This window comes from Durio zibethinus, chromosome 4 (assembly GCF_047325235.1).
Source record: "Durio zibethinus cultivar Kanyao isolate XHJ-2024 chromosome 4, ASM4732523v1, whole genome shotgun sequence".
NCBI classification, from domain to species: domain Eukaryota; kingdom Viridiplantae; phylum Streptophyta; class Magnoliopsida; order Malvales; family Malvaceae; genus Durio; species Durio zibethinus.
Genome location: NC_143165.1, coordinates 18,605,729 through 18,618,694, shown reverse-complemented (window position 1 = coordinate 18,618,694; position 12,966 = coordinate 18,605,729).

Here is a 12,966-nt window from a genome sequence, read left to right as displayed (position 1 = left end):
GAAAAGTCAGTTACATTGCTTGAATCTTAAACTACAAGAAAACTAAATGCAAAAACTGTAAATTTTGCTAAAACAAATTAAAGAAATTTTGTCCTAAAAAGCCCTCTAAAAGAACAATGAGGAAACTACTTAAGAAAAAATTAATAAAAAAAGTAAATGCAAAAAATGTAATTCCTAAAATCTACTCTAATCTCTCTCTCCCCCTTGGTTGGCCATTAGTCCTATTTATAAGCCAAGGATGTTGTGTTCCAACCTATCAAATTACAAGAAATAGCTAGCTAGGATACCATATGTGCTAGATATTTTCATGTCATCCAAGCTTCCTTCATAAGCTTCTTAGTTTACTTTTCTTCACTTCATTTCTCTTCAAGCTTTCGTCTTTTAATCTTGTGACCTTTAAAAAGTCAAAATTATGACCAATTAGGAGCCTCCAAATTACCAACTAAGCAGTTGCCCATTAACCTTCCTCTTTGAATCCAACTAAGCAATTAAGCATCTAATGATTGGGACTTATCCCTTGTCTTTAATTTTAAGTGCCAATCCTCTTCCATTTAGTCTTCAATTTCTAGCCAATTAGAAGCCATTTAATTGCCAACTTAGCCTTCTAAACATCTAGAAGCTTTTAGCTCCAAAATTGCACCTTTCTCCTTACATCCATTTTAGCTCATGCAACTTACTACAAAGGTGACAAAATACTAATAAGCTAAAAAAATATTTAAACAAGGAAAATATGAAGAATAAAACTTGATTTGAAGTTCATTTAAGGCTCAAATATACAAATGAAGCAATGAAGAAAAGTTAGAAAAATTTTCCCAAGTATGGCATTTGCACAAGCTTGACTAGTTTCGACCAATTGGTGGATTTTTTTCATCAAAATGCACTATCTTTGGTTTTAAGTCAAATCTCAATAATTTTTATGAGTTTTTATTCTAATTTTTTCTACGAATTCTCTATTCATAGCACTTTGATTCTATAAAATTTCACTTTCAAATTCTTTTTACATTTTTCTCTAAAAATCTTATAAATTTTGACTAGAAAGTTGGCAGCAAAGGTTGTAATAGGTGGTAACAACACTTGTGGAGTTTTCTCTCTTAGTTTGGCATTCAATTCAGTATTTCCTTGATTTATACTTGCTTGCTTTTGTTTCAAATCCTTGCATTCTATTTGTTGATTTTAATTGTTGTTTCGTTGATGTACTTTTACTTGCTCTATTTTTACATTTCCTACACTTAAATTTTGTTGAAGTTTATTGAGCATGATTTTACATTGTTTTACTTGATATCTTTACTTGATTTTGTTATTTACTTATTGATCTTAGTGTTCAATTGCATTATGGAGAGTAGATCTAGAATTTAATTTTAGCATTTTGACATTTTTAGCATTAAATCTAGGTTTTGGTTTCCATGTTCTCTACATTTCCTATGCATTTCTTTTAAGTACCTTTAATTCCTTGGCATTTTAATTCTTGTTACAATACTATTTTTGCACTTCAATTTTTGTATTAGATTGGATCCATTTAGAATTAAGTTGTATTTAGATTTTAAGCCTACTTGTTAGTTACTTTTGATTTATGCAATTTGCTTTCTTGCTCATGCTTTTTTTTCAAGATTAGATTACAATTGATTGGGTAAACTTTACAAGCACACAGGCCATCCAAGTAATAATAGAGACTATAAAAGTCTAGATGTCAATCCTACAAGGATTAGTTAAAAGCATTCCTAAGCTAAATACCTAATATCCGCATACCCTTCTAAAGTTGGTTTAATCAAAAATTGAACATGAAGTTAAATTAATTACGAAAATAAAACTATAGAAAGCATCAAAATGTGAACTAGGTAAAATAAAAGAATGAACAAAAGCACTAGGTAAAATAAATGCTAAAAAAATTGTAAAATACAGTAAATAAATTAAATGAAATCATATTTGAAATGAAAATTAAAAAAAAAAAACAAGAATACAAAAATTAAATGAACAAGTAAAACAAAGCTAACGTGAAAATGAAGAGAACGTATAAAGTTTTGAAAATAAACTTACACATTTAACAAATTGATTTTCAACAAGAGTTTTTAACTCTAAATCATGCAAGATCAAATAATTAGGAGCTATAAATTGAAAGAACACTAAAAGGCTATATGCGAATTCAAATTGAAGAACAAAAACTAAAGAAAATTCAAAATTCAATAAACGAAAGTGAAAACCAAAACTGATTTTGTAAGCTAGAAACTAACAATTCAAGGAGGAAAAATTAGATCTATAATTCTCTAGAGGAATGAACTAATACTAAACTAAATCAACCTAGATCTACAAGTTAACTATCTAAATCAAGAAGAAAATAACATGAATCATCAAAGAAATTAGCTTAACAAATCACAAATAGTATAGAATCTGGAAAAACAAAACCTCAATAAAGAAAATTAACCAAACAAGACCTAAAAGCATGAAATAAATTGTACAAAATTAATCTAAGCAAAGTAACAAGTAGAAACAAAGATCTAAAAAAGAAAAAAGTGCAAACAAATCACCAAAGTAGAGAGAAGTCCATGCCAAACTAGCTAGATCAAATTGGAATTGCATTGCAACTACATCTAGCCAGATCTTTCAAGCTTGATTTGGAACACTGTGGTGAGAGTTTGCAACTGAATTTTTAATACGTTCTATCTAATTGAATTAGGAAACTATTAAAAATATTTGAGCAAAACAAGTAAGATTTGAATAAGTTATGCTCTAAAAACCATAGGTAGGTCAAAACTGATAGATTCAAAAATATATTTGAATATCAATGAGAAATCGATAGATTTGATCTAAACAATGAATTCAAATACAAATTTTACTGAAATATTCTTAAAGAAAACTTAAAACCACTTAAGACACAGTAAGATTGCAATGAAATTCAAAGGAAAAATGCTAGAAAATAATGTTTGGCTACTAAGAAAATGAAAATTGTAGAAAGAAAAGTGCAGGAAAAGTAAAGAAGAAAAAATTTAAATCTTAATATGAGATTCTTCTAATTGCCAGCCCAATCCCCCTATTTATAAGCAAAGAGGAAGAGCAAAGCTTTATTTTTTTTGGTGCTTGAATGCTGCACCTAGTGCTTGGCATTTTTCTTCAACAAGTTTTCACTTCATTTTCACATGTAATAGCTACTTCAAGAAGTCAATATAATATCCAATCAAAGCCTTTAAAAATGCCAACTCATCCAAGCTCTTTAGTGCTTTTGATCCCAACTAATGCCTTGTAATTTCCCTTTAATCATGCACTCATGCATACACATCCAAGCACTAACTTTTCTTACCTCTTTCATTTTCTTTTCTATAAAGATTCCAAACAATTTATGAATATTTCCATCCTATATTTTACTAATAAAATAATTATGAAAATAATACTAAAAAATTATACTAGAAAAATCAAGAAAACTCATCTATGATCAATGTGGCCTATTTACGCTAGTTTACACCATTTGCTCGATTTGCACCAAAAATTTCTTCAAATTTGTATAAAAAATGTCCAAATTCCTCAATTACATAATTTCACCTACACATGAGATAAAATGTGCATTTATGAGTATTTTTGCTAAAAATCCTAAAAAATAAGCCAAAATGTAAAAACAATTACACTAAAAATGAGCATAAAAAAGTTAAAATTTTAGTACAATTAGTAATGCGTACTTTGTTCAAAAAAATTAAATATAGATAGGGCATGTTAATAATAGGTACTTAGCTATGATATTGTCACTAGTCCTCAAGGAAATGATACTTTGACTTTCGTCACTATTATTACTTATACGACCTATACACTTGCAAAATTGTCCAATCACAAATCCTTAAAGATGATTTAAAATTTTTCTCCTCTCCCATTGGATGGCAAGAAGGCAAAAAGATCACTACACAAAGAACCATTGACTTTATGTGAATAGAGAACCAACCTTGGATTACCAATTAATACCTGTGCTATTAGATTTACTCTACTATTGTCTCTTCTAACTTTTTTAAGGTTTAAGAAAGATTTTTTGGTGCAAAAATTGGAATGAACACACAAATGAGGATTAAGTTTGAATGTAAATGACATAAGAACAAAAGGTAACATACATGAAATGGGGTTATGATGTATGATCATTCCTAATGCTACCATATTTGAAAAAGTCATGAGTTAAGAGCTTAAAAGGATTCAAAAGTTGATCTTCTGAGTTTAAGTGGCTACCAACATACCTTAAACATGGCTACTTATCACCCTTCCATTGGACCACACATTAAAGCTCACATGAAGGAGGAATGACATGGACAAGAAAATATTAGTAGTTTTAGTTTTTCTCACCATTAGAATAGTTGACGTTTAATCTAGGATTTTAAAGGCAAAGTTGTATTATTGAAGGCTACTTATTAGCTAGAAAAAAACCTAGTTTTTACCTTTAAGTAAGACATTTTAAGGCAAAAAGAAGGGACCTTGCCTAGCATTCTGATTATTTTTTTTTATTCCATCATTTAAGAGCATTGCAAACAACACCATTGCTTGCCATGTTCTACTCATTTGGCTTCATTTAGCTTTTTTTCCTAGTTTTTTCCTTAGTCAATTTACTTGTTTTACAGTTATCTTTCTTGTCTTTAGCTTCATTTTAAATTTCAAGCATTTGCGTTACTCTTGAGTTAATAGAAGTTCAATTTTTAGTTACTTTGTTTTTAGCACTATTTTTGTTATTCAATTTGGTTTCCATGTGTTTCTGCCATGATTTCTTTATTTTTTTCTCATTCTAGGTTTGAGAATGAAAGTTTAAAGTGGCCTTGCATGTGAGACATCATGGAAGGGTCCTAAAATGGCTTGACTCAACCTTATCTCCAATTAAGTTTTATTTTTTATGGTTGTTTTCAACCTAGATTTTCACCCATTTATGTTCGATTTTTGGATATGCTTATGTGCATTTTTTTTATTTGTTTTAAAGTCTTTTTTCAAGTTATGTCCTTAGATTTGGTGTACCCTGCATGTGCCTTAAGTTATGCTAGCATTTAAGCTAAAAGGTCCATGTTGTTTGCATTTCTCTTTATATATTTTCAACATTGTTTTTCTCCTTGTTCTGTTCAATTTTTAAGGGTTTATTCCTATAAGTCTTTTGTTGCACTTTAAATCTATTTTATATTCATGAATTTTGTTTTTATTTTTCCATGCACTTTCTTTGATTTTTCTTTGCACTTTAACTTATAGGTACATTTTAGGGGCATATTTTCATCTTATTCATATTACTTGTTTTGTTATGGTTCTAGGTAGTTTTTTTAGTTTTAAATTTGTATTTTTTGGTTGTATAATGCCTTGTTCAGGTTTTTTTTATGCGATCTACCTTAGGTATTATTTTTCTTTAGTTGTTTGTCATGTAGTTCATAAAATGTATGTTGGTACATGTGCATGGTTTCCATTTGCTACTATTTTGGTTTTTCCCTACTATTTCCAGCCAGTATTTATTTCTATTTTTAGTGTTAAAATATTCATCTTAGAGTTGTTATCCATGTTTAAAGTAAGCATTGAAGGTCTTGCATGTTTAGGCTTATATTGCTTTTTATTCAGGTTAGCTCACCATGTGTTTAATTATACTTCTTTGTTTATTTTTATATGCTGTAATTTTTTAGTTTTCTTGTTGTTTTAGGTTCTGTTCAGCATCTAAACTTGCTAAATCTTATCTTTAATTTGTGTCTTTAACTTGCCTTTACATGATGTTTGCATGTATGTTTGTATGTTAGTTAAATTAATCTTCATTTACATGTTTAGTTGTTTAAGCCTTTAATATATGTAGTGGTGTGTGTTATAAATTGCTATTTTGCATTTCAAGTCATTTTACTTAATGCCATTTCGGTTCATGTTAGTTTTAATTGCATAAAATGCATAAAATAGGGTAAGACTGCATTTAAGGTTAATTTGGCTTAGCTAAGTTTTAATTGTTGTTAATTTTAATTTGTATGTTAATTTAAGTTTATAATTTCATGCATTTGTTTTTATGCCATAGCCCAAATATAATCTAGTTCATTTTAGGATTTTATTTCCATGCCTTTTACATTTTGTTATTGTATCTAAATGTCATTTGGGGTTTAGGTTACCATTCAGGATTTAGGTTACCATTCAGGGTAAATAATATTTTTATTTATTTTTATTCAATTTAACTTCATATTGTGCATGTTTATTTATTGCATTTTACTTTTTTAATTTTTATGCTTTAATTTAGAGCTTTTTAATTTAGGGTTTATAAACTTCCCATTTTAATAATTTTCCATTTTTGGTAATTTTTTACTTTTAGTATGTTTTAGGGTTAACTTAGCAATTTCATAATTTGTTAGTAACTTAGGTTTAATTACTTAGTAATTTAGTTTTAGAATTAACTTAATGTTAACTTATATTATTAGTTTAAATGTTCTCAAATTCCTTTCGAGCCAGATGTATCCTTGATGTCTAATTTCAATAATTTATCTTAGGCTAGAAACTCAATCCCTGAGAAGATAATAACTTGAAATACTTCCAATCTATATTACTTGTACGGCCCATACACTTGTGATACTCCTGCTTGGTTATCATCATGTTTTTGGTGGTGTTGCCAAGGATTGGTGCACTTAGTTTAGGGTTAATATTGATACCACACATACTAGGATGTAGTTTGGTTCACTATCTTTTTGTAGATAGTTGTAAATACATTTTTTATTATCTTTTTTCTTTTGGATTTTGTTAATATGTTAATTTATGGTTGGCCCATATGTAGGAGTAGAAACCTTGATCTAACCCCTTTAGACCTGTAGATAGAAAGAACACTTAGGAACAATAAAAAGGAAAAAAAAAATCTAGCTCGACCTAAAGCCATGGTTGATCCCATTGATAATAGAACTTTGTGGATTATGCTATGCCCAATATCGATGGTTTTTAGCAAAGTTTAAGATGGCTTGGAATCTAAGCAAACAATTTTAAAACCAAGCCTGCCATAATCCAAATGATCCAGACCTCAATGCAATTTGTTGAACTTGCTAGTGAGGACCCAAAAGCAGATTTAGGGAACTTTTTAAAAATATGTGACACATTCAAACATAATGGTGTCTCTAATAATGCCATTATACTTAGGTTGTTTCCTTTCTTTTTTCGTGATTTGGGTAAGACTTGGTTCACTTCAATGCCCCTTGGATCAATCACTACTTGGGACAATCTTGTCTAAAAATTTTTGCAAAAGTTCTTCCTACCTATAAAAATCATAAAACTTCGCATGACATCACTATTTTCACTTAGTATGTTTTTTAGTCTCTTTATGAAGCTTAGAATTGGTATAAGGAGCTGCTTAAAAGGTGTTCTTATAATAGCCTACATAGTGGCTCGTGGTTCAAACCTTCTATAGTGGACTTTTACGACATGATAGGACAATCATAGAAGTTATGTAGGTGGCACCCTCATGAGTAAATTCATAGATGATGCCTTCAAGCTCATCAAGAACATGGCTACCAATCACTATAGTGGTCACCTAAAAGCTAAAACCCTTAGAAGGCTAGTAGAGTATACGAGTTAGATGCTTTTAGTGCTATTATTGCTCAGATTGCTAGTTTAGCTAAAAAAAATAGATGCCTTAGGATCTAGTCCTATTCCTATACCAACACCTACTATTACTCCCAACCTTGTCTAGTTCTTACAAAGCTTATTTTTTAGCTATGATATGTGTAAAGGTAGCCATTTAGTAGATTGTTACCCTATCAAGATAAAGCTTGTCCATTCTATTGCTTAGCTTAGTAGGTAACAAAACATTCCCTACTCTAAAACATATAATCGTGGCTAGAAAAATCAGTTGAATTTTTCATGCACAAATAATCAAGGTCAATCTTCCAATTATAAAGCATAGCACATTTCTAGCTTTTCTTACCTTCGATTCCTTAATACCACCTACCACCATAACTACCTCCATAAGAGAAGAAAAATTCCTTTGAAGACATGTTTTCTTCCATCTTTTAAAACTAAAACAACATGCTACTAAATCAAGCTAACCTCATCTAAAGGAGGCTACAGACCTTCAAAGTCAAATAGTTGCTATAAAAAACTTAAAGGTGTAAACGAGGTAAATAGCTAGCATCCTTAATAAATGCCCTTAAGATAGCTTGCCTAGCAATACAGAAGTCAATCCATGAAGGGAAAAAAAATAAAAATGCAAGGTTGTTACCTTTATAAGTGGTAGACAACTATCTTTTAGTTATCTACCCCAACCTATTATTAATGAAAGGGAGTTAAGAATGGTAAAGTAGTTGAAAAAAAAGTTTGATGTGAGTCCTCAGTCAACTTATATTCAGGTAAGTAGTTCGTCTAGAGCACCAAACCACTTTTTTTTACAGAGAATGGAGAATAAGGCCATAGAATTTTTCAAAGAATATGTTCAAAGGTGGAGAGATATTGTTGCTAAGGTTTAAACACCTTTTATTAAAAAAAAACCATCGTCCTGTTTATCGATACCTTTGAGGCTCCATACTACGAAAAGATGATAAGGAATGCCACCAAAAACTTTGTTGACATGTTAATATCATGTGAGATTATTGAAAATGCCATCAAGAATAGCAAGCTATAAAGAGAAAAGTCAACCAACACGAAGAAAGTGAAATGCCGAGGAAAAAAGAGAATGAAGTTCAAGCTATGACTATGATAATCAACAATTCAAAAGTTTTTCACAATACCCACCACCGATGTATCCAATTCTTTATTCATCTATGAATAATGTAGCATCTTACCCCTATTAACCTTTCCCATCATCTACTTATCCATATATTTTTTTGTCAACTCATACCTACAACCCCACCACTACACCTATTGTAAAGTCTACCTTAAAACCTCATAATCATACAAGCAATTCGAAAGGATCACAAAAAAATAAAAAGAAGACTTTTTTTGATCCTATCCTGTGACATAGCAGACTTGTTACCACAACTAGTGGAAAATCATTTTTTGGTCCTTGTTCATGTTGAGCCAATGAAACCTCTTTACCCAGAATGGTATAATGCTAATGCTCAATGTGACTACCATTATGGGATCACAGGTCACTCAATCAAAAATTATATTACCTTAAAGCACAAAGTATAAGGTTTTATCAATAAGAGGTTGATCAAGTTTCGCGATAAATAAGAGCCAAGCGTAAGTACAATTTTTTTGCCTAATGACATAGAGGCATAATTTTGAAGAGATGTTTTCAGAGTTTTTTAGGATAGTTTTTTATTTGTTTATCTTTTATTTACCTCGCATTTCAATAAAACAACAAATGCAATTCATTACATATTTTTCTTTTTATTTTTTTATTATCTTTACTTTTTATATATCGCTTCATAGTTCACTCACTTTTTATTCCAAGTAATGAATGTTCAATCAATCATGAAAATAATTTGGGTTTCAATCTTGAAACGTTCATTCATACTGATAAGATTGATGATTTAGACCCTTAATCTGTTAGGGTGAAATAAGGTTGACATTTTAAAATGCAAGAATAAAGTCATTTTAAAAAAATGTGGTCCCTTATATCCAAAAGCTTGCTTTCATTCAATATAGATTCTTCAAGGAAAGCATTCATATTTGAAATGAGAAATGGTAGACTTTGTTCTAACTTTCACAAAAAAATGAAATCATCATTTTGCTACCATTTTTAAGCCTATTATAATTTCTTTGAAAGGAACCCACCAAGGATCACCCTTCTCATTAGGGGGCAAAGTTTGAGAAAAAGATTTATTTGCAATAAAAAATGTGTGAGTCATAACTATTGTTGGGCAAAAAAAATCTTTTGTCCGGAAAGGAAAAAAATGAGATAAAAGGCAAAATGAAAAAAGAAAAAAAATACGAAGGCACTTGATAAAGAGTGGGGCAAATTGTGAAAGTGCTTTAGATGATCCTTTGGTTTAACCTTCAAACACATATATTTGAGCCTACTTTATCCCTTTTTCATAACCTTTCACCGTAGCCTAAATTACATGCCTTAAAAATCTATTTTGATCAAACATGAATGTTGAAATTGAAGAATCATCTATTGAATTGAGGCATGCTTAGGGTATGATTAAATGACAATAAAGGCAATGATGTCTTATGTTTTATGGAATTTAATGGGAATGCTTGTGAGGAATGAAGCAAAAGAAAATGAAAAATGAAAAAATAAATGAAAAATAAAAAAATAAATGAAAAATGGAAAAATGAAAAGTGAAAAGTGAAAAAAAGGGAAAAAGAAGACATAAATCGAAAACCAAAAGTGTGTTTAAGAAAAAAAAAGATGTATTGGCTAGAAACTTGAAAATATAAGAGTCTAATGGGCTAAAGGGCAAATTTTGGATTCCAAGCTTGAAAAGGTTAAAGATGGCAACAAAATAAGTTTTTAAGAAAGAATTCTGGATTGGTGTAAAAAATTGTCTGAATATTAATTATTTTAAATGTGCAAATCCCATCCAAACATTTATCTGGTCAATTTGCTTTGACATTGTCCATTCGCCTATTATCCCTCGTTAAACTTGTCCTTACATTAAATATCCTTGTTCTTCAAACCACCCTGTTCTTCACTTTTTTTTTTTTGCTTTCCTATAATGAGAAAATATGTGATGATTCGTATTTTTCATAAAATTGGAATGACAAGAAATAAATGAGAAAACACATAAAATATTCATACATTACTTTGAAAAGAAAATCGATAGTAACAGTAGCAGAATTAAAATCATGTAAGCTTGTGCAAATGTTGATTCATAAAATTTTCAAGAAGCATTTTGAGAAAAGTTTAGATTTGGTGAAAAAATATTTTGGTTTATAGAGGGGTTGATAGAAGTTATAAAGATAACTAGTTTTGAGGATGAAAAAAAAAGTCCTAAAAACCTTTTTTTTACCACAATTATGGATGCATTCATTGCATTTCATGCATTGCATTCATGGCATTCATTACATTCATTGCAAACAAAAAGTTTGAATTTGTGAAAGGATAAGAATTTTCTAAAGAATTTGGAACTAGTATGTCTTTAGTTGAGGGAAATTGTCAAAAGATGGAAATTTTAAAAAGATAACTTTTTATTGAGAAAAAGATAAGACTTTAACTCTTAATTGAAAAGTTTCATGAAATGTTCCTCTATTTCAAAAAGCGTATTTTTAAAGAATGAGTAAGATTTGTAAGTCCTTCGAGCATGATTATTAAAACTTACAGTTGTTATTTTCTATATCTTTTGATCTCATATTTCGACTTAGGCTCAAACCTAGTCATTTTTTATCTTAGTTCAGTCTAAGTCATTTAATTTTTTGACTCATTGTTTAATTCAATCATTTTCGTTTTTTACTATGGTTCAGTCTTGATCACTTATTTTTGACCTCAATTTAGTCCAAGTTATTTAATTTTTTGACTTATGGCTCAATCCAGTCATTTTTATTTTTGACCTTGGTTCAATCCTGATCATTTATTTTCGGCCTTGGTTTAGTTAGGTCACCTTTATTTTTTACTTTGGTTTAGTTTGGTCACCTTTATTTTACCATCTTGGTTCAGTCCGGTCATTTTTATTTTCAACCTTGGTTCTATCTAATCACTTTAATTTTTGACCTTGGTTTAATCCAGTTTAATTCAATCATTTTCATTTTTTGACCTTGGCTTGGTCTGATCTCTTTTATTTTTAACCTTGGCTTAATCCGATCATCCTTATTTTTTACCTTAACTCTATCTGGTCACTTTTATTTTTTGACGTTGGTTCAGTCCTGTCATCCTTATTTTTGACTTAGGCTCAATTGAGTCATTTTCATTTTTAACCTTTGTTTAATTCAGTCATCCTTATTTTTGACCTTGATTCAATTCGATCATTTTCATTTTTGACCTTGGTTCAATCTGATCACATTTATCTTCAACCTTAGCTCAATCCAGTCACTTTCATTTTTTAATTTTTGGCTTAGTGTAAGTTATCATTTCTAACCTTTGACTATGTCCAACTCATTTCATTTTGACTTTCAGTTAGGCCCAAATAATTTTAATTTGAGCCTGAATGTAATGAATGTCTATGTCTTTGCATAATTCTTATTACATAGAAAAAGTGCAAAGAAAGACATCTGTAAATACCTCATTTAGTCCAAGGTCTAAGTCAATTAGGCCTAATTTAATTTCAAGCCTAAAGGCCCAAATTGGTTAGGCTCAAACCCACCCCATGACCAATTGTTGAATTTCCTTTATTTTTTATTTTTTATTTTACTGTTATTGTATTTATTTATGTACATATTTATCTTATACATCCTATTTATTTTTATTGTGGTTTATCTTTAATTTCATTTATTTTTTAATATTGTTTATTTGTTATCGTTTACTTTTTTTTCTTTTATATTTATTTCATTTAATTTATTTATTGATCTGGTCATTAAAAAAAAGGGATAATGAAAAAAATAGTGGATGGTTGAAGAAAGGATCGATGGTAATGTGGTATTATCATGATTAAATCGAATTTAAACATGTCAAGATAAATTATATTTTGCCATGATAATTCTAGCTTTTTGACTTGCGATTCATTTGAAACTCTTATTGAAAATTCAATAAATTAAAACACCTTAAAGATCTGTGCTTTTTTTTCATGACTAAAATGGCACCGTAATTTTTTAAAACACTTTAAGGTGTCATGATAAATAGGACTTGTAATTCACTGCTAAGAAAACAACAACAATCTTCACAAAAATAAAAAAATAGTAGACAACAACCATTAGTGAGCAAGAGAAAAAATGGAGTGAACACAACTATCATCATAAAACAATCATAAAGGACAGAGAACAATAACAAATTTATGGCAGAATGATATTTGGAGATTTAAATGTTGAAGGACTTGGAGAACTTAAAAGAGGTGAATCAAAGATTTTTTAGTGATTTTTCTGGAAATTTTCTAGACTTTTCATATTTTGGTTGAATTTCTTGACGAGATTCAAGTTTTCTGTAGCTTTTTGGCAAAAATCCCAACTCCCAACAACAAATTTCAAAATCTGACGATAAAACCTAAATTT